Below are 20,698 nucleotides of genomic sequence, written 5' to 3'. Positions count from 1 at the left end.
TTGGAAAAAAAGAAAAAACAAAGGATATGATTAACCATTGTAATTAAGGAGATCACCAAGAAATTGCAGAAGAGAAGTAATATGAGATTTAAGTAAAACAACACAAGTTGGTGAAATGAAAATAAAAATGAAAAATAATAAAATAATAAAATAAACCACAGCATAAACACACAAAGTAATGATACCGTACCACCACTTTGGAATATGATAACACCAGTTTAATAAAGTCTTATCATATACAGATATTCTCATATATTATTTGTCACAACTGTACTGATTGTGAAAATTGTGTTCCCAATAAAAGAAATAATTAAAATAAGAAGAATGTTTAATTAGGTAGCAAAAAGCCATCAAAATAGAATGATGGCGGCATATATATTTAATCCTGTTTAATTGACCTAAGTTTGAACTTTGGACACACACATGGAAGTCAATGATTCCAATGCTTGGGGTTTGGGTTGGCTATACATATTAATTAAACTATACTTAAATTATTTATTAAAACTTAATTCTATTTTAGTCCTATATTTTAAGACGTTAATTAATTTTAATTATATGAATTATTTTTTTAAAAAAAAAATTATATTACATGTAAATACATAGGACGTGGCGTCGCCGCATAATCATTATTTTGGGGCTTCTTCGAGATTGTAAAGTGTAGCTATCCCACATTTCTTTCATAATTTTCTTCACACATTTTCTTCCCATTAATTATTCCACAAACCCAACATTTTAATTTTATTTTTTCACAAAATACTTTGGTCTAAATTTAAGGGTTTATACGAATAAACATGTTGTCATTTCTTTATTTTATTCTTTGAATGCATTTTCAAAAGGAAATATAGTTAATTATAGCTCGGTTTGAGGTTCTTTTCTTCTTTTTATTCTCATTTCTCTTTTTCTTTTTTTTTTTTTCCGTAAAAAATTTGTCTTAAATTATAAACTAAAATTAAAGACTTTGTTTGGTAACCATAATTTACATATTTCTTAAATAACATAGTTGAATTCCAAGGCAAATTCTAAAAATAAAAGTACGTTTTTAAAAATTATTTCTTTTTCTTTTTTAGTTTTCAAAATTCGATAAGACTTATGATACATCAATGTGTTTACCTTAATTTAACTGTTTCTTTTTTTGACAATTTGTGAGGTGGAAATATCAGATCTTTGAACTATGCTCATTTTGGCCTTAGTTTAATGATTTGAAATCTTAAGTTTACCAATAATATACACACGACAACAAAATATAAGTTCTAGAATCAAATCATGGAAAAATTTATTCTTTAAATTTGGTGTTAAATAAATAATTAACTTCCTTGAATCCTTATTAAGTTTTAAAATTTCATTTTGGTTAAAAAAATATTAACTAAGATTATTCTCTTTCTCGATATTTAAATATTTAAAATATCTATTCAAACCACCATTTAACTTTGACTTCCAAAATTATTATACAATGACTTGGAATTTATGTATTAACATAGTAACAAAAAACATGCATTAATTTGAATCACATAAGTCTAGACCGGAATTAATTAAATTTAAAAAATAAAATTTGTTAGTCAAACCAGAGTCATAAAAGGACAATGGAGTGTTGGTTGGTAAATGAAGAAGGGAAATTAATGTATATTGCAAAGAAAGGGTAAGGAAGAAGTAAGGAATATCAAAATCAAAAAGTGGCAAATGACCGAAAACTCCCCATTTCTTAATTTAGTTTGATGTTTTTTCTATGGTGACGGCGCCATTTTCATTCTTCACTCTTAAAATTTTAATTTAACATCTTCTTCTCTTTGCCTTTCTATTTTCAGGTAACAATAAACTTTTTTTTAAAAGGTATTGTAATTAAAATGTGGAGTAGGGAATCAAACTTCTAACTTTGAGATCAATAATACAAGTACTATGTCAATTGAGTTACGCTCATGTTGACATGTAATGACAAATTCAATTTCAAGAAGAATTCTTTTTCGATTTTTAGTTTTTGAAAAAAAGAAAAAAAAAAAACTTTAATATGCCCACAAAAACATTATATATATATATAAAGAAGCCGTAACTATCCTCTTATCCCATCTTTCTTGCCTATTACTTCTTTATCTATTTGTTTTTTAAATTGATTAGATTACATTATAAATTTAGATTAAATTTTTAAAATTTATGTCTGTTTGATACTTATAGGCTCTTAATCTATAACTTTTGTTTTTAATAGGTCACGAACTCCAAAAAGATGTCTAATATATTCTTAAACTTTGAATTGTAATAGGGATCTTCTTTGAACGTAAAAAAAAAAAAAAAAAAAAACTAATTAGAGGATGAATTAACCAAGGAAAAAAGGCAACTAAGTTCTCTATAATTGAATAAGTTGCAAATAGGATATGAGTTTCTTAAGGTTGAAGAAGCAGCAGACAGCACAACACAATTTTGCTTTTGCCTCTCTCTCTCTTGAACTTTTTAAATTGGTCACACATTTTTTTTTTCTTCAGCTTTGTCCATTTAGGGTATTTAGCTTCATTCATAAGATTTTTTTTTTCTCTCTCAAACAAGACCTTGTGTGAAGCAACTCAGCTCATTAGTTACCTTAGGAAGATGCCTTAATTATATCCACCATTTAATGTATAGAAAAGGAAACAAGAAATATGTGTCAATATATTGGATTCTTTTGTTTAGAGAAAAAAAGAAAAACAATAAACTTCCAAGTTTCAAAATTGAACCCCACAAAAAGTTAAGAAAAGAAAGGGAGTGAAAGAGAGAGGGAAAGCAAAATTGACCTTTTTATTTTGCTATTTGGAGCTTCTTCAACCTTAAGCAACACAAATATCCTATAACTATATTTTTCCCCAATTCATATATTTTTTTTGTCTATTGTTACTTTTGATGTTTACATGTGAGGAATTTTTTTTTTAAAAAATAAAAATAATCTTTATTTTTTATATATAAATTTATTTAAACTCTTTTGATAAAAACAATTTACAATAAACTTTGAAAGTATATTGTTTTCCCCCTCTTCATTATAGTTAATAAATTAAATGTTATTTTGCATATTTTGTACATATTACATTTATAATATAAATACAATGTTTTGTGATAGTATTGCCATGCCAAACTTTACGAAATTAGAATTCGTAGCCCTTGATATTAATGACAATAATTATTTGTCATAGGCGCTCCATGCCAAAATCCACCCGAATGCTATGAATTTTAAAGAAACAACTAAAGAAGAAAATATGACATTCAGTTAGGACAAAGCAAAAGCTATAATTTTCTTCGTTGTCATCTCCATGAAGGATAGAAAATGGAATATCTTCAATAAAAGATCCCCAAATATTGTGAAAAAATTTGAAAGAAAGATATGATCATAAAAAAACAGTTATTCTTCCAAAAGCTCGTTATGAGTGGATACATTTGAGGCTACAAGATTTTAAATCAGTAAGTGATTACAATTCCGCATTATTTAAAATTAGTTTGAAATTGTTGTTATGTGGAGAGAAAATTACTAATGTTGATATGTTAGAGAAAACATTTTATACATTTCATGTTTCGAATATGCTCCTGCAACACAATATCGAGAGAATTATTTTAAATAGTATTCTGAACTAATTTCATGTCTGTGGCCGAACAAAATAACGAGTTATTGATGAAAAATCATGAATCTCAACTAATCAAAACGAAACCATTCCTCAAAGTGAATGCTGTGAATTTTAATAATAATCGTGGTCTTGGTCGAGGTCGTGACCGTGGTAGAGGAAGAAATAATTTTTCTTTTCGTGGTGGACATTATAATCATTCAAATTTCAAGAGAACCACACAAAATGATGATCATAAAGAAAAATCTCCACAAGACAATAATTCAAAAGGTGATGAATAAAAATGCTTTGATGTGGTATGACTAGGCATTGGTCACGTATTTGTCATACATCGAAACATTTAGTTGATCTATATCACGCTTCCCTGAAGGAAAAAAAATGTGGAAGAAAATTTTGCATACCAGTATAATGATATATTTGACCCATCTCATATAATAAATTTGGATGTGACGAACTTCTTTAAATCTCCTTAAGAGAAGATTAACACGGTTGATGGAACAAAGGTTTCTTTTGACTTTGAAAATATCTAGGCTTAATGTTGTTGTTTTTTGATTCATCTTCATTATTTTCTTAGTAAATGTTAACTTTTGTATATTCCAGATGTTGTTTTTCTTATTGTAATTATTTTCTTTTATTGAAGAAACCTGAATCATTTTCATATATTGAGTAATAAAAAAATGAGCAAAGAAGATTTATGTCTGACAGACAGTGCAACTACACATACAATACTTACAAGTAAAAAATACTTTTTCAAATTGACAATGTTAGAAGCAAAAGCTAATACAATATCAGGTTTTGCAAACTTGATTAAAGAATTTGGAAAAACAAATATTATTTTGCCTAGAGCAACAAAATTTACAATTTACAATACAATGTTCTTTAGTCAATTAAAGAGAAATCTACTAAGTTTTAAAGATATACGTTGCAATGGTTATCATATTGAGCTTGATAAAAAGAATAAGATAGAGTACCTTTATATCTTAAGAATAAGATAGGGTACCTTTATATCTTATCAACTATCTCAAATAAAAACGTATATTGAAAAAGTTGTTTGTCTTATCTCCTTGATTATATTATACTCATATACGAGCTATTGAAGTATATGCAACAATGAACCTAAATTTCATGAATCTAGATATATTTGATATTTGGTATAACCGATTAGGTTATCCAGGGTCTATAATGATGAGAAGAATTATTGAGAATTCAAATAGACATCCATTAAATAATCATCAGAAGATTCTTCAATCTAATGAATTATTAAGTGATGCTCGCTGTCAAGGAAAATTAACAATTAGACCATTACCAGCCAAAATGGAAATTGAATCACCTGCATTTTTACCACGAAAAAAAAAAAAAAGTCTTGGATTGTCTAAGAATCCTTCAAGATCCTCGCCTGTATGAGGAAACCGTCTGCCATCGGTGCTGCTTTAGTCAACAAGAAGAGTATACATCTGCTATCTCTGAGTTTTCCGGTCTTGACATTGAAACCCAAAAAGAAATATCTATCACCCTGTACGAGCAACTTCTCCCACTCAATCCAAAAATGGAAAAGGATGATCTTGCGTGTGAAATGGAAAATCTAGGAAAATGAAACAAGAATTGGGTTTGATCCACAACTCGGGTCTCTAATACACGACCAAATGGATCATTGTTTGGTTGGAAATTTCTTGACTTCTCGGATCATTGCACCTAGAATAATAAAGAATGTTTTTGCGAATGCATGGAGAACAAAAATTAACTTCAATATCGACAGTCTTGGGCAAAACCTTTTTCTTATCAGATTTAATTCATTGACGGACAAGGAAACGATGCTAAAATTAGGTCCGTGACATTTTGAGAATTCATTACTAGTGTTGGATTCACCAAAAGCCAATATCAAGTTATCACAATTAGCCTTCGAGAAGGTGGCCTTTTGGGTTCACTTCATGGATATTCCGCTTAGTTTTCAAAACAGATACATGGCTAAACAACTAGGAAATGCGATGAGAATCTTTCTTGAAGTAGAATGTGATCAAGATAATTTTTGTTGGGGAAAAAGCCTTCAAGTCAAAATCTTGATTGACATTACCAAGCCACTAGAAGAGGGATTTGGATAGAGCCCGAGGAAATCAAGACAGTATATGGATTCATAATCAATACGAAAGTGTTGGGGTTGATGCCCTAAACACTTGTAGGGTCTTGTAGTTTGTAAACACCTGTATGAACAAACGCTTGTGAAGTATTAATATGAGATATTTTCTTCACTGTTGTCTATAAAACATAAGATGTTTTATTTGTATTTACCACAAACCAATAAACTAAGATCCCCGGTTGTCGTTGTAACTTAAGCATGTATGTGGAGACACAAGTGGATCATGCCTTAAGTGAATCAAAATGGTCTGTAGTATATGGATATATGAGGGAAACCTTATCGTGATGACACTATGGATGCGACCCGCTTTGTAGATAGTTACAAGTGTTGTGACATGCTACAGATGGTCTGATCCTGATCATTCATGTGGAGACATGCGAGCGTGGGTATTCTATACAAGGAGTTTGTATCAGACCGGACCACGAAGTGTATAGTCTCGTTATATAACGCCGTTCATGACAGAGACTTCACTTCACTAGGATGACCATAGGTAACATGAATTCAATTCTGAGTGAGTTGGGAACTCCTGTCTTTGAGGGCGGTTCTTTGGTTTGCATGGGTGTGAGTGGCCAGATTGTCGACTCAAACCTACCATTTTGGGGATTCGTCTGATTGGGGAGCTGAGAACTCAGCTACACAAGATGGAATTCACTCCTTCCTCGAAGTAGGGGCAAGTAGATAGATTGCTCCCTTAAGGGTTGATTTCGGGACTTGAATGATGTGGCACCACACACCTTCTCAAGGCCCGAGAGGTGTCCACTCATAGTAGGACTATGATGTATTGTTCATTAAAGGGATCAATGGTACTTAAGGAGTTAGATGTAACTACAGGGGCAAAACGGTAAATTGGCCCAACTGTACTTACGAGCATCTATGAAGGGTTATCGTACTGTTGACTGGTTATATCCGATGAACACAAAAATATATCTGTAGTGAGAAGAGTGCAACTGTCTGTCTTTAGTGGAGTGCTCGACAATTAACAGATGGTGGATCTTATGACTAAAGAGTTTAGTTAGCTATTCACGTACCATTGGAGCTTCAAGCTACAGGTCCATAAGGTCTCTTTGGTAGCTCAATGGATTTAAGTTGAAAATCAGTTTTTAGGTCAATTTAAAGTGTTCAAATTGACAAGAGGGAGTTTGATATTATATGATATGATTAAACTGGTTCAATTATATATGATATAGTTGACATGATGTATGAGATACATTATTTTGAGGAATTTGATATAAATAAGATTTGTATCAAGTAAAGGAGAAAAGGACTATGGTTTAAATTTTACATATGGTGTGATATTGAACTATAGGTTATAAATATAATATGATAAATTAGTTATTATATTTATTTATAATTAAAATAATTATGAGATAATCGGAGGCAGTTTCTCCTTTAACCGTGCGTGAAGTGGGAGGTTTTATTCAGTTTTCATAACTGAAGGATAAAATGAAAAATGTCTTCATTTTGGAAGAGAATCACTGTATCGCTTAATTAAGTATACAACCTATCATTTAGCTCACGAGAGACTACACGGTAACCATCAAGTGTTCGTCTAAACGATTATATACACGTGCCATTCTCTAAACGATCATATAGCTTTTTATTAAATGATCATGTGGCAAACAAGCTTCATTAAACAATCGTGTACCTACTGAAATTTTACTAGACGATCAAACCCAAAGTTTATACGATAGACACTATACTCTCTCACTTGCTGGGTCGTTGAGTTCGATTGTTGTTTCCTTCAAACCTCTACCAAATCCAACAGAGCCCATACCTCCTAGATTCTCACTCTGAGAATACCAAGGTTACTGAGTGGTGGTCCCTAAAGGTTACTTGTTCGTGGAGAAGATTGTTCATGATTGACCAGACGAATGGGTAGATGATCGTAGAGACAGTGAGAGGTTGCTGTCCAGACTCCACGAGAATGAGAGAAAGTCAAAAGAAAAGTTCTCCATAGGTATGTCTCTCGTTACTTTAGTATTTAATTTCTAAAGCATGCCGTAATTTTGTTAAAAATGCATAACTAGTTTGTATGTTTGTGAATGCTTGTAATTCTATCACAATAAATTTGGAATGATCTTGCTTCCGCTCATAGGTTCTCTTTAATAAGAGTTCCTTCAATTGATATTAGAGCCAAGTTTTGATATTCCAAATCCATTGTTGTATAGAATAGCATTTACATTCTTGGTGGGTGTAATCATGTCTGCATTCTATTTAAGTGTTAATAAGTTTGTGGATGTGGATTATTGGAGTTTTCTGGGATGATTGCCTCTGGATTGTTGATTTCTTTTACATTCAAAGTTAATTGTAAGGGCCCTTGTGTTTTTGGGCATATTAACTTGCTATCGAGTTTGTAATTCAAAGTGTTTGAGTTAGTGTGAGTCGTTCGTGATGAAGCTTCAAAGCAAGGAGTTGCGTATTACTTCGAGGAAGAAGAAGACCAAGCGTTGGTCAGATCGTGTTAACGATGGGGGTAAGCGATCTTTGAGTATGAGATACTCGACAACAAGGTAAACGCGCGTGCACTAAATGGTCGTGTAGCTCAGCAAGATTCATCGCTTAGTCACTGACTACACGATCGCATAGTAAAAGTTACTTAGCGCTTATTCTATGATCGTCTAGACGATCATGCTTCACAACAACGTAGTCGTCTAAATGATCGTTTAGACTTGCGCTGTTTAAATTAGTGTGCTAAACGATCGAGTAGCCTCATGCTTCATCGCATTGTAAATGGTACTCGATCGTAGCTAAGCGATAGTGATTACTCACCCAATTTACTAAACGATCAAGAAAGACTTTGCCCGGGCGGTTCAAGACTCGGTTCGCTGTGAACCGGTTTGCTCAATGGTTTTATGTAATAGATAAAATTTAAATTTTGGTTTTTGAGGCTAATCATCCCAGTCCATTAATTTTGTGAATGTACATGAGATGTATGTTTTATTATATGCCATATAGTTGAAATCCCACCTTAGGTTATGCATTGGTCATGCATCATCTCTATATTATAAGTGTTATGATATAGTAGTTTACATGATTTAAATTACTTAAAGAGCATGCTCATGCATCATATAATATAAGAGTTATATTTATGCATGCATTAAACATATTCATGTATCATCTTTATATTATAAGTGTTATAGTATAAGGGTATATGGAAGCATGTATGCTTAGTTTATTACCAAGTATATAAAAGTTATATATAGTAATGAATGGACATTGCATGAAGCATGACATATAGATTAAATTTATAAGAGTTATAAATACCTAGTTATGCATAACAATGTGGAATGGTTTTGGTCGTTCCTTTTATAAGTGTTATAAGGGAAATTAGAACTAAAATCAATAAGAAAGACATGCCTGTGAACTTAGGCCTGAATCATGTTTTTAAAAGAGTTTTAAAACTTGATGGAGATAGACTAAGATCACGGTTCTAATGAGATTAGCAACCTAAGGATTAATCTTTTAATCAGTTTAATAGGATTAAATTGACTAATAAAAGATTAAATATGTAGCAAATCTATCTATAAAGGACCTTTTGTCTTAAGGCGGGTTTTATCTAGGCTGAGGTATTTAAGCTGACGGAAACGAAACACCCCTACCTGAGAACCTACCTGGAAAGGTGAATTAGATAGATTTGATGCATGCATATAAATTTGAGGATAGTTCGTTAAAGAGTTTAATGGGACTTGTCTTGAACTTGTTTAATTTCAAAGACAAGAGTTGTTTTTGAGCAAATTAAACACACTTAGATAAAATCAGTAGTCGGATGATCTAAGTTAATGAACCCCTAGGTAGAACATTTAGTGGGAGGTACTTGGGATATATGATACTTCGTTTAAACCTATTCATGTTTCTCCCTTTATGTTCACACCGTGAGATCTATCCTCGGCCTTGAGGCACCCTGGGAGTGTCCCCCTAAAGGATGATGTCTGGGTAGGTCAGGAGAGAATGTTCATAGTAAGTGGGAGTGGGACGTGTGACAACATATCCCACGGTCTCTCTCATTAGGTTGGATAATGTTTCTATGCATCGCTTCGAGGCACCCTGGGAGTGTCCCCCTATAGGATGACAGTTTTGCACGACTCTTTATCTGATGTCCTGTATAGAATAAGGTCGCTTTAGTCTCTTGTCCTAATCTATTTTTTCCCTATGGTGGGCACATTAGGGCGGGAATCTAGGGTCGAAAATGAGGGGTTACACTTACGCAGAATCGTTAAAGGTTAACAGTTCTGGACCAAAAAATGGTGACTGTTAGTGTCAGTTACAAGAGTTGTTTCTACCTAATGGTTTAGAGTGTCTCATCCCAGTGAAGGGGCATTTGATCACCCCACCGGTGACTTTTGTCTTGTCTCATTGGGGCATCATTGCAAAATAAATGTCTTTTCACTTAGGATACATGGAAACTATTTTGTTAAGACTAAAATTGGTGTTAGAAGTGGTATTGCATAGACTCATTAAGTTTGTTCTTTTTTCACCGAGGTTAGAATGGCTACAACCACATTAGCTATATTAATCATCGATAAGTTAACTGGTGAAAATTACGCTAGTTGGAAACACACGATCACTACAATACTAATCATTGATGACCTAAGGATCGTCCTTACGGACAAATGTCCACTTATTCCGACTAAGAACGCCACTCGAAATGTTTGGGAGGCCTATGAGAAATGGACACTGGTGAACGAGAAGGCCCGAGCTTACATCTTGGCCAGTCTAAATGACGTTTTGGCTAAGAAGCATGAGCCTATGGTCTCGGTGCGTGAGATCATGGAGTCCCTGCGGGGAATGTTTGGACAACCGTCTGGACAACTCAAGCATGAAGCTTTGAAAAACATTTTCAACTCCAAAATGAAGGAGGGTACATCTATTCGATAACACGTTCTGAACATAATAGTCCACTACAATGTGGTGGAGATGAATGGGTCACACATCGATGAGGGCAGCCAACTTAGCATCATTGGCATTCGTTGCCGATAGTTTCCTTCATTTTGTCAGCAATGCTGTGTTGAACAAAGTAAACTATACCCTTACAACTTTCCTCAATGAGTTGTAAACATTCCAATCCTTGCTGAAAAGTAAGGAGAAGAAGGGAAGTGAGGCAAATGTTACTTCATCTTTAAAGAAGTTCCATCGGGGTTCGACCTTTGGAACAAAGTCTGCACCTTCTACTTCTAACACTTCTAAGTGGAAGAAGAAGAAGGGTGGTAAGGGGAAGAAGAAGACACCTATTAACCCACAGTCTGTCGCTCAGTGGGGAAGGCGACTAATGACGGTTGAAAAAGCAAAATATTTCCATTGCAACCAGGATGGGCACTGGAAGCGGAATTTTCCTCGTTGGTTAAAGGAGAAGAAAGGCTAAGGCCAAGGAAAAACAAGGTAAATATGATTTACTAGTTTTGGAAACTTATTTAGTGGAAAATGATGATTCTGTCTGAATTATTGATTCTGAGGCCACTAATCATATTTGTTCTTTTTTTTAGGGGATTAGATTCTGGCGGCAACTTGAGGCTGGAGAGATGATGATGCGAGTAGGCATCGGACACGTCGTCTCAACTGTGACAGAAGAAGTTTATCATTTTGAATGATGTATATGTAGTTCCCGAGTTAAAATGGAACTTAATTTTTGTAAAGTGTCTGATACAATGTAAACATACTCTTTATTTTGATTTGAATAAAGTGTTTATTCATAAAGATGGTGTTGAGATTTGTTTAGCAAAACTAGAAAATAATTTGTATGTGCTAAGGCCGTTAGCAAAAAATTTCCTTCATAACATAGAGATGTTTAAAACTGTCGTAACTCAAAATAAACGACAAAAGGTTTCTCCTAAGGAAATTGCCCAATTTTGACACCTTCAATTAAGGCACATCAATCTCAATAGGATTGAGAGGCTGGTGAAGAATGGACTTCTAAGCGAGTTAGAGGAAAATTCTTTACTTGTGTGCGAGTCATGTCTTGAAGGCAAGATGACTAAAAGACCTTTTACTGGAAAAACTTATCGAGCCAAAGAGTCTCTAGAGTTAGTGCATTCAGACCTTTTTGGTCTGATGAATGTGTGAGCCAGGGAAGGCTATGAGTATTTCATCACTTTTACTGATGATTACTCTCGGTATGGGTATGTTTATTTAATGCAACGGAAGTCTGAATCCTTTGAAAAGTTCAGAGAGTTTAAAGCTGAAGTTGAAAATGCATTGGATAGACGGATTAAAACACTTCGATCGGATCGGGGTAGAGAGTTTTTGGATTCAGAGTTCCAGAACTATATGATAGAACATGAAATCCTTTCCCAACTGTCAGTGCTGGGTACACCTCAACAGAATGGTGTAGCAGAGAGGAGAAACAGGATCTTGTTGGACATGGTTCGATCGATAATGAGTTACGCTTCCTTACCGGCCTCATTTTGGGGTTTTGCAGTGGAGATTGTAACTTATATCCTCAATTGTGTTCCTTTCAAGAGTGTTGCGAGAACACCTTTGGAGTTGTGGAATGGGCGTAAAGCTAATTTGCGTCACTTCCACATATGAGGTTGCCTAGCACATGTGCTTGAGTCCAATCCAAAGAAACTAGAACCACATTTGAGGCTGTGCCTATTTGTAAGCTACCTCAAAGGTACATGAGGGGGTTACTTTTATGATCATAAGGAAAAGAGAGTGTTTGTGTCGACGAATGCTACCTTCCTAGAGGAGGATCATATGAGGGAGCAGTCCACATAGTAAAATCTTGTTGCGTGAACTTTCCAACAAAAATACTGAAACTTCAACAAGAGTTGTTGAAGAGCCTACTCCATCAGCAAGAGTTGTTGATGGAAGTTCATCTGGTAGGTCAGTTCCACCTCAAGAACTGAGGGAACCTCAATGTAGTGGGAGGGTTGCGAACCCACCTGTTCGCTATATGGGTTTCACTGAAATCCTGGCTATGGTAGCTGTTGGTGAGTTTGAGGATCCGTTGTCTTATCAAAAGGCAATAGAGGATGTTGACTGGGATGAATGGGTCAAATCCATGGATCTCGAGATGGATTCGATGTACTTCAACTCAGGTTAGGATCTTGTAGATCAACCTGATAGGGTAAAACCTATAGGTTGTAAATGGATCTACAAGAGGAAACGGGGTACCGATGGGAAGATGCAAACTTTCAAGGCTAGAGTTGTGGCAAAGTGTTATACCTAAGTGGAGGGAGTCAACTATGAGGAGACTTTCTCACTTGTTGCCATGTTGAAGTCATTCGCATCCTCTTGTCCGTTGCCTCATATTATGACTATCAGATATGACAAATGGACATCAAAACTGCCTTTCTGAATAGTAATCTTGAGGAGACCATTTATATGGTGCAGCCCAAGGGATTCATTAGTCCAAGGTTAAGAGCAAAAGGTTTAGAAACTTAATCGGTCCATTTATGGGTTGAAATAGACGTCTCGATCTTGGAACATTCGGTTTGATACTACAATCAAATCGTACGACTTTGCCCAAAACGTTGATGAGTATTGTGTCTACAAGAAAATCATCAACATTTCAGTAGCTTTCCTCGTGTTGTATGTGTTGGGGTTGATTCCCTAAAGTCTCGTGTCCTATAGTTTGTAAATAGTATGTACGAACACTTGTGTTGTTAATATATGATATTTACTTCACATTCTGTATTTTTCTCTGTTAATTGTTTTATTTTCTTTACCACAAACCAATAAACATAAAATCCCTGGTTATCTGTATGTGACTCAAGCATGTATGTGGTGACATACAAGTGGATCATGTCTTGAGTGATAACCAAAATGGTCTGTAGTATATGGATATAGGAGGGAAACCTTATCCTAGTAATGCTACGGATGCGGCCCGCTTTGTGGAATGGTCACAAGTGTTGTGACTTGTCACAGATGGTCTGATCCTGATCATTCGTGTTGGGGACATGCGAGCGGGGGCGTCCTATACAAAGAGTTTGTATAAGACCTGACCACGAAGTGTAATGTCTCGTTATATAACACTGTTCATGACAGAGACTTCACTTTACTAGGATGACCATAGGTAACATGACCTTAATCCTGAGTGAGTTGGGAACTCCTGCCATTGAGGGTGGTTCTTTGATTTGTATAGGTGCGAGTGGCCAGGTCGCTGATTCAAACCTACCATTTTGGGGATTCGTCTAATTTAAGAGCTGGGAACTCAGCTACATAAGATGGAATTCTTCTTCCTTGGGCTCTCCTTTAAGGGCTGATTCCAGGGCTTGAATGGAATGGCTTTACACACCTTCTCTTGGCCCGAGAGGTGTTCACACATAGTTGGACTATGTTGTATTATTCATTAGAGGAATCAGTGGTACTTAAGGAGTGAGATGTAACTATAGGGGCAAAATGGTAAATTGGCCCAGTTGTACTTACGAGCATCTGTGAAGGGTCATCGTACTCATGATTGGTTATATCCGATGGACACAAAAATATATCTGTGGTAAGAAGAGTTCAGTTGTTGGTCTTTAGTGGAATCACTGATAGTTAACGGATGGTGGATCTCGTGGCTAAAGAGTTTAGTCAGCTATTCACGTACCATTGGAGCTTCGAGCCACAGGTCCATTAGGTCCCCTGGGTAGCTTGGATAAAGTCGAGAACCAGTGTTTGGGTTAATTTGAAATGTTCAAATTGACAAGAGGAAGTTCAATTATATATGATATAATTGGACTGGTTAATTATATATGATATAATTGGCTAAATGTATGAGATACATTATTTTGGAGGAAATTATATATAAATATGATTTATATCAAGTAGAGGCGAAAATACTATAATAAATATGTGATATCAAACTATAGCATATAAATATAATATGATTATATTAATTAATTGATTGATTGATTAGTTATATGATAATTAATCAATTCTTCCATGTTCGGACGTGGGTAGTGGAAAGCGTTGGTTATGGTAACAGACGGGTTAAAAATGAAAAGCATTTTAATTTTTCAAGTAGTGCATTCATTAATTTTGTCCGCCCAAAAGAATTAGTGAAAACGATCGCGAGAGCCTATACGATATTAGCTCTTCCGTCTAAACGATCGTCTACCTCACGATTTCTCTAAACGATCGTATATGTTTTTCCTAAATGATCGTTCATCTTTTCATACACGATCGTGTAGCTCTTCTATACAATAAGCACTTCCGCTATAATATAGCACAATATTATCTCCCACTTGCTTCCATCGGGTGTTGGTAGATCTGTTGGAGGGTTTCCGCTGCTTGGGGTTCTAAAGCTCGAAGACGTTCTTCAACTAGTATAAACCTTTTCCCTGTTATTTATTGTGTTCTGAGCATGCCGATAATTAGAATAATATGCATAACTGTATGTGTTGAATGTATATCTTTTGGATTTCGGTCACTGTGAAATCGAAGCGATCTGAATACGCTCATGGAACTCTCGATTTGAGATCCTTCAATTGGTATCAGAGCCAGGTTTCTGATACTGATTTCATCTATTGCAACGAAATGAAATATACATCATGATGGGTGCATTTCTACGTTGTTTTATTTGTGAAATCTGCTGTGGATGTGCCAGATTAATGGATGTTTTTAGGATGTTTAGCCTCGGTTTGTTTAAATCCTTTTACATTTGCGGTTGTTTGTAAAGGCTCCTGTGTTTTTGGGCATAAATAATCATTATCGAGTCTGTATTCAAAGTCCGTTTCAAGTTTTGAGTCGTTCGTCAAAATTCTGGGCAAAGGTTACGGCTCTTCGAGGAAGAAGACGTTCTAGGGTTGATCGCATCGTGCAAAAGATGTTCTACGCGATCGCTGTCCATCGCATCGTCAAGATGAAGGAGTACGCGATCGCAGTTGAACGCATCAGTTAAACGATGAGGAATGCGATCAAGAGTTGGTCGCATCGGGTTAACAATCGGGTACGCGATCGCTGTGTATCGTTTAATGCATATATGTGCTAGACGATCGTTTAGGTCAGCAAGGTTCATCGCTTAGTAACTGACTAAACGATCGTTTAGCATCACAAGGTAAATCGTTTACCAAGTTGCACGCATCGGTTAGACGATGAGACGCTCGCGCGCTAGGCGATCGTTTAGGTCCGCAAGCTTCATCGCTTAGTAACTGACTAAACGATTGTTTAGTAACTCAAGGTAAATTGTTTACCTTTCGTCGTGCTACACGATCGCATGGACGGTTAAGCTTCGCAGCCTCGTCGTCGTCTATGCGATTGTTTACTTTTGCTCCTATCATCTAGTGCGCGTTGAATGATTGTCTACCTACTGGAGTTTGCTACATGATTAAGACCACCTGGCGGTTCAAGACTCGGTTCGTCTATGAACCAGTTTGCTCGATGAAAAATGTAATAGATAGGGTTTTTCATTTCGGTTTTTGGTTAAAAGGCTCATCCCGGTCCATTAATCCTTTGTTTATTACATGAGATGTATGTTTTATATGTCATATGGTATGCACATATAGTAAATCCCATCTTAGGTTATGCAATGATCATGCATCATCTCTTTATTGTAATTGTTATAATCTAAAGAAGCATGATTTTAATTATGTAAGAGCATGCTCATGTATCATATAATATAAGAGTTATATTTATGCATGCATAAAAGGCATTGACATGCATCATCTTTATATTATAAATGTCATAGTATAAGGGTCAATGATAGCATGTTTGCTTGGTTATTACGCGTTATATAAAAGTTATATACATAGTAATGACCAGACATTGCATGAAGCATGACACATAGGTTACTTTATAAATGTTATAAATTCCTCGTTATACGCAATGTTTTTAGTTGTTTCTTTTTAAAAGTTAAAGAGAAATTAGAACTAAAAGAAATAAGAAAGACGTGCATGCTCACTTAGGTTTAATTCATGGTTTTAAAATGTTTAAAACTTGGATCACATAGACCTAAGATCATGGTTCTAATATGATTAGCAACCCTAAGGCTTTAATCTTTTAATCAGTTTAATAGGATTAAATTGGCTAATAAAATGTTAAAGTGTAGCAAATCTATCTATAAGGGACCTTTTGTTTAAGGCGGGTTCTGTCTAGGTTGGGGTATTTAAGTTGACGGAAACGTAACACCCCTATCTGGGAACTTACCTGGAAAGGTGAATTAGATAGATATGATGCATACATGCAAGTTAAGGACAATCCATTAAAGTGTTTAAATGTGACTACTTGAACTTGTTTATATTTCATAGACAAATGTTGTTTAGGAGCAAAGTTTAAAAAGATGACTTAGACTAAAATCAGTAGCCGGATTGTCTAGGTTAATGAATCCCTAGGTAGAACATTCAGTGGGAGGTACTTAGGGCATAAGATGTTTCACTTAAACCTTTCACTTTTCTCTTAAGTAGTCCACACCATGAGATCTATCCTTGGCCTTGCGGCACCTTTGGCGTGTCCCCCCAACGGATGGTGTTTGGGTAGGTCAATATCAAGGTGGATGGAGAGAATGTTCACAGTAAGTGGGAGCGAGAAGTACGACCGCATATCCCTCGGTCTCCCTCGTTAGGTTGAATAAAGTTGCTGCGCATCGCGTCGAGGCACCCTAGGAGTGTCCCCCTAAAGGATGGCAGTTTTGTGCGTTTTTTTATTTGGTCTCCTGTAAGAGGATAAGATAACTTAGTCTCTTGTCCTAATCTGTCTTTTCCCTACGGTAAGCGTATTAGGGCGGGACTCTGGCACCGTAAACGAGGGTTACACTTACGCGGAATAGTTAAAAGTTAACAATTCTGGACTGAAAAATGGTGTCTGTTAGGTTCAGTTCCAAGAGTTGGTTCTACCTAATGGTTGAGAATGTCTCATCCCAGCGAAGGGGCAACTGATCACCCCACCGGTGGCGTTTGTCCTGATTCACTGGGGCATCATTGCAAAATAGAAGTCTATAACTTAGGGTACTCTAAATTATTTTGCAAAACTGATTGGTTTAAAAGTGGTTTAGCAAAATCTAATAAAGTTTTGTTCGTATTTTCTTCATCTTTTTCAAATGGCAACAGCCACCTTATCGTTGTTAAGCGCCGAAAAACTAACTGGCGATAATTTTTCAACATGGAAACACATGATCACGACAATCCTAATAATCGAGGATCTCATGTTCACTCTCACGGAGGTTTGTCCTCCTATTCCAACTTCAAATGCCGCTCGAAATGTTCGGGAGGCATATGAGCGATGGACAAAGGCGAATGAGAAGGCCCGAGCCTATATCTTGGCAAGCCTTTCTGACGTCTTGGCCAAGAAACATGAGCTTATGGTCTCAGCCTGTGTGATCATGAGTCTCTGGGGGAGATGTTTGGACAATCGTCGGAACAACTTATGCATGAGGTTGTTAAATACATATTCAACTCCAAAATGCAAGAAGGCACCTCTGTTCGTGAACATATGCTAAACATGATGGTCCACTTCACTGTGGCGGAGTTGAATGGGTCTACCATCGATGAAGGCAGCCAGGTTAGCATTATCCTGCATTCTTTACCGGAGAGCTTCCTGCACTTTGTTAGCAATGTGATTCTTAACAAAGTAAAGTATAACCTTACAACTCTCCTCAACGAGTTGGAGAATACCAATCTTTACTGAAAAGTAAGGAGAGGCAGAAGGATGAGGCAAATATTGCTTCATCCTCAAGAACGTTCCATAGAGGTTCGACCTCAGGAACGAAGTCTGCACCTTTTACTTCTAACTCTACAAAGGGGAAGAAGAAGAAGGGTGGTAAGGGAAAAGGGAATGCACCTGCTAACCCACCGCCTGTTGCCCTATGGATGCGTCCACAAGTTGCTAAAGGAAAGTGTTTCCATTGCAACCAAGATGGACACTGGAAGAGGAACTGTCCTCGATATCTGAAGGAGAAGAAAGTAGCCATGGCTAAAGCCAAGGCGGATAAAGGTAAATGTGATTTACTTATGCTTGAAACTTGTTTAGTAGAGAATGATGATTCTGCCTGGATTATTGATTCAGGCGCCACTAACCATGTTTTTTCTTCTTTTCAGGGGATTTGATCTTGGCGACAGCTGGAGGCTGGTGAGATGACAATGCAAGTAGGCACCGGGCATGTCGTCTCAGCAGTGGCAGTGGGAGGACTCCAGTTAGCTTTATAGAGTAGGTTTCTTATTTTAAATGATGTATATATTGTTCCTGAACTAAAAAGGAACCTTATTTCATTAAGTGTTTATTGCAATGTAAATACACTGTTTCTTTTGATTTGAATAAAGCGTTTATTGATAAAGATGGTGTCTTTATTTGCACAGCAAATCTGGAATCGAATTTATATGTGCTAAGGCCGTTAGCCATTAATTCCCTCCATAATACTGAAATGTTCAGAACTTCCGTAACTCAATTAAAACGTCGACGAATTTCTCTAAAAGAAAATGCCCATCTTTGGCATCTACATTTAGGGAACATAAATCTCAATTGGATTGAGATATTAGTAAAGAATGGACTTTTAAGTGAGTTAGAAGAAAATTCTTTGCCAGTGTGTGAATCTTGCATTGAGAGTAAGATGACTAAACGACCTTTTACTGGAAAATGTTCTAGAGCCGAAGAGCCTCTTGAGTTAGTTCATTTTTACTTTTTTGGTCCTATGAATGTGCGAGCTCGAGGTGGCTATGAGTATTTTATCAGTTTTACTGATGATTACTCTAGGTACGAGTATGTTTATCTTATGCAACGGAAGTCTGAATCCTTTGAAAAGTTCAAAGAGTTCAAGGCTGAAGTTGAAAATGCACTGGATAGACGGATTAAAACACTTCAATCAGATCGAGGTTGAGAGTTTTTGGACTTGGCATTCCAGGACTATTTGATAGATCATGGAATTGTTTCCCAACTCTCAGCGCCAAGTACACCTCAGCAGAATGGTGTAGCTAGGACCTTGTTAGACATGGTTCGCTCGTTGATGAGTTACGCTTCCTTACCGGACGCATTTTGGGGTTTCATAGTGGAGACTGCGGTGTACATACTCAATTGTGTTCCCTCCAAGAGTGTTGGAAGAACACCTCTGGAGTTGTGGAACGAACGTAAAGCTAGTTTGCATCATTTCTGCATTTGTGGTTGCCTTGCACATGTGCTTGAAGCTAATCCCAAGAAGTTGGAACCATGATTGAGGTTGTGCTTCTTTATAGGCTACCCCAAAGGTACACGAGAGGGTTATTTTTATGATCCAATGGAAAATAGGGTGTTTGTTTCAACAAATTCTACTTTCCTGGAGGAGGATCATATAAGGGAGCCCAGTCCACGAAGAAAATTCGTGTTACGTAAACTTTCCAATGAAACTACTGAAACTTCAACAAGAGTTGTTGAAGAGCCTGCTACATCAACAAGAGTTGTTGATGGGAGTTCATCCAGTAGGTCGGTTCCACCTCAAGAGTTGAGAGAACCTCGACGTAGTGGGAGGGTTGCGAACCCACCCGTTCACTATCTGGGTTTCACGGAAATCCTTGCTATGGTAGCAGATGGCGACGTTGAGGATCCATTGTCTTATAAGAAGGCAATGGAGGATGTTGACTGGGATGAATGGGTCAAGGACATGGATCTCGAGATGGAGTTGATGTACTTCAAATCAGTATGGGATCTTGTAGATCAGCCTAATGGGGTTCACCTTATAAGTTGTAAATGGATCTACAAGCGCAAACGAGGTGCTGATGGGAAGGTACAGACCTTCAAGGCTCGACTTGTGGCAAAGGGTTATACCCAGGTAGAGGGAGTCGACAATGAGGAGACTTTCTCGCCTATTGCCATGTTAAAGTCGATGTTCGCATGACACCCATGGGAAGAGTTAAGTCGCGAAGGAAACCTACTCGTACTTGGATGTTTGCATGACACCCATGGGAGCAAGCCAGAATGAAGGTAGGTTTCCAGGATCGACGCAATATGAAAAAAAGGAGAGAAAATAAGGATAAAAGACACAACTCTTCTGACCAGCAAAAGTCAAACTTGGCTGAAGATCAAGAGTTAAAGTTGAGATTGGTACATAATCGAAGTTAGATGCTCGCAAGACACCCGTAGAAGAAAGCCAAAACGAAGGATGTAACCATGA

The sequence above is a fragment of the Benincasa hispida genome, chromosome 3 (assembly GCF_027475165.1).
Source record: "Benincasa hispida cultivar pf3 chromosome 3, pf3_genome.v1.1, whole genome shotgun sequence".
NCBI classification, from domain to species: Eukaryota; Viridiplantae; Streptophyta; class Magnoliopsida; order Cucurbitales; family Cucurbitaceae; genus Benincasa; species Benincasa hispida.
The sequence above is the reverse complement of the archived record's forward strand: the minus strand, read 5'-3'. Positions refer to the sequence as shown.